The sequence below is a fragment of the Felis catus genome, chromosome D3 (assembly GCF_018350175.1).
Source record: "Felis catus isolate Fca126 chromosome D3, F.catus_Fca126_mat1.0, whole genome shotgun sequence".
NCBI lineage: Eukaryota > Metazoa > Chordata > Mammalia > Carnivora > Felidae > Felis > Felis catus.
Window position 1 is genome coordinate 7,150,654 of NC_058379.1, and position 3,254 is coordinate 7,153,907.

Genomic DNA, 3,254 nt, shown 5'->3' on the forward strand with positions numbered 1-3,254 from the left:
CCCCCCCCTTTTCAGTGGCTGTTCCTCTGCTTAGAGTTTCATATCCTCAAAGATGGATTTGTTGGGGTTTATCCTTGTAAGCAACAGGAACATAGGTTTCTGTCCAGGAGATACTTTAAAGAAGTGGTAGCTAGGCAGGGCAGTAAGAGTAAAAGACTACACTAATGTTTGGGGCTAGATACGATGAACAGTGTGAGAGCAATTGGCTTTGAGGGTAACTTGGAAGTTAGAATAGGACTTTGTAATTGTGTGTGGGTGTTGAAGAAAACGCAAATTCAGAGATGAGGTTTCCAACTTGGGTAGTGCTGGATTTTTATTACGTTAAGCTTAGAAGGCTTAAGTACTGGGGTAACTGGGTGGCTCAGTCAGTGAAGCATCCGATTTGATTTCCACTCAGGTCATGATTTCACAGTTGGGGGGATATAACCCCTTGTAGCTGAGGGCTCCATGCTGGGCCTGGAGCCTGCTGAAGATTCTCTCTCGCCCTCTGCCTTTCCCCTGCACACGTGTGGTCCCTCACACTCTCAAAATAATATACCTTTTAAAAAGCATGGGGAGGGGTACCTGCCTGGGTGGCTCAGTCAGTTGCATCCAACTTAAGCTCGGGTCGTGATCTCACAGTTTGTGTGCGTTGAAGCCGGGCATCAAGCTCTGTGCTAGCAGTGCAAAGCCTGCTAGGGATTCTCTCTTCCTCTCTGCCCCTTCCCTGTGTACACTATCTCTCCCTCTCAAAATAAGCTTTTAAAAAAAAAAGTTTCATTAAAAAAAAAAGTACCATTGGAGAAGTAAATCGGTTCAAGGAGATGGAAACAAGTTTTATGTATCATTCCAAGCTAAAGTTTCATAAGTCAAATGATTGAAGTGTATACTTAAATATAATTTCTAGGGACATCTGTCTGGCTCAGTCCGTAGAGCATGCAACTTGATTCCATGCTGGGTGTAGAGATTACTTTAAATCTTTAAGGGGCGCCTGGGTGGCTCAGTTAAGTGTCTGACTTCAGCTCAGGTCATGATCCCGCAGTTTGTGGGTTCAAGTCGTATGTTGGGCTCTGTGCTGACAGCTCAGAGCCTGGAGCCTGCTTTGGATTCTGTGTGTGTCTCTCTCTCTGCCCGTCCCCTGCTCGAGCTGTCTCTAAATATTTAAAAAACATATTTCTTAAAAATCTTTAGGATCTATATAATTTCCATTGGACCCACTCCTAGTTCTCTCACTCTAGCCATTCAGCAATTTCTGTAGTCTCATCCTCAGTCCCAGTCCTTCAAGTCTCCCAAGACTCGTAGACTCTTCTCACTGTATTCTTCTTTACGCAATCTCATCCTTTACCGCGGTTATATTTACTGTCCTTGAAAATGTGGGCCAGCCAAGTGGTAACCTCTAGTTCGGACTTTTTTCTTGGAGCTTTACTCAAAAATTCAGCTGCTCTTCCACTGGGGCTCAAATTTTACCTTCAATATAAGAATGTGTAACCAAAATGCTTGAAAAATTTCCTTCACCAATCCAGTTGCTTCTCTATGGCCTCTGAGAATAAAATTGCCTCAAGGTACCACATACCTTCCTTTATTGCTATTAAACCTGGTCCGCATCCATTGCTATCTCAAATGATCACTTACTTACTCAACCAGTTTCTTGAGTCAATCCTGAGAACTATTCATGACCCCTTTTCTCTCATTCCCTGTATCCAACCTTTCAATTACTTCTGATGCTTTAATTTTATCTTCTAAATATTTTCTACTTCTGGGGCACCTGGGTAGCTCAACTGGTTAAGCATCTGACTTGATTTCTTGGTTCAGGTCATGATCTCACAATTTGTGAGTTCAAGCCCCACATCCTGCTCTGTGCTGACTATGTGAAGCCTGCTTGGGATTCTCTCTTCCTCTCTCTGCCCCTCCCCCGCTGACACACACACACACACACACACACACACACACACACACACACTCACTCTCTCTCTCTCTCTCTCTCCCCCTCCACTCCCTCCCTCGCCCCCTCTCAAATAAACTTTGACATTTTCTACTTCTAAACATCAATTCACCACTATCGACACTACCCCACTACAAAAATCTATCAATCTATCTGCTAGACTCAGTATTTTACTTTTGCTGGATCTTTGATCCTTTTTCTACCATGCAGTCAAGACCATCTTATCAAAATGAAAATTTTCAGTGTGACTGGGTGGCTCAGTAAGTTAAGCCTCCAGTTTTGGCTCAGGTCATGATCTTATGCTTCATGCGTTTGACTTCCGCATCAGGCTCTCTGCTATTAGCGCGGAGCCCGCTTTGGATCCTGTCTCTCTGCCCCTTCTCCGTTCACTCTCTCTCAAGAATAAACATTAAAAAAACAATTTTTAATGAAAATTTGCAGGTCACAAACACACTACCTGTTTAAAATGTTGAAATGACTTCCCAATTTTGGGAGTGGAAAGAGAGGAACCTTAAATTGGTGGAACCTTAAATTGGTCTGTGAATCCGGACCTAGTGTACTTGTCTCCTCTTGCTCCATTCTTTGCATTTCACATGTGATTTCTTCCAAGGCGGATGATCTTAAATCCATCCGCCATAATCTCGCCATCAATTCTGCCTTTCTAACAATGGTTCAGTTCAAACGTAAATTGCTCCATTCACTGATTCTCACAGATTCTGTCAAAGTAAATCGTTACATATCTATAACTTTTTTATTTCACATATTTTTAAAAAACGAGGAATACTCATCAACATCCACCTCCAAGGGCGGGGCCATTTAGGGTTATTTTTTTGTTTCTTTTGTTAGCCCATAGAGGCTCCACTAGAGCAGGAACTTCTCTATTTTCCTCACTCTTCATCCTCAAGTTCTGGACCTGTACCAGGCACATTGAACGTGGTAAATAAATGTTATTGAATGAATGAGTCATTGAACTAGAGAAACCACCGAAAGCCGCAACAGAGTAATCTAAATCAGTCTAATGATTAGCTCGTTTTTCATGAAAAAGTGCAACAAGCCCAATAAACTGAAGCAGTTTGTCCAAGATCACAAAGGTAATTTGTGGCACAACTAGAGAGTCCCTTCTTCTTTTGTTGCAATTTAGCACGCACACCAGAACCCGTGATAAGACATGCGTCGCGCTCTGATTTTTCAGCCTCAGATGCATCACACGGACAACATACATTGTTTTAACACATTCTGATCTAGCCAGGCTTTCGGCACGCTTAAAAAGGACCAATCCCAGTATGCAATGCAAACAATGAGTTAACAGTCGCTTAGAAACCACATGTCCCAG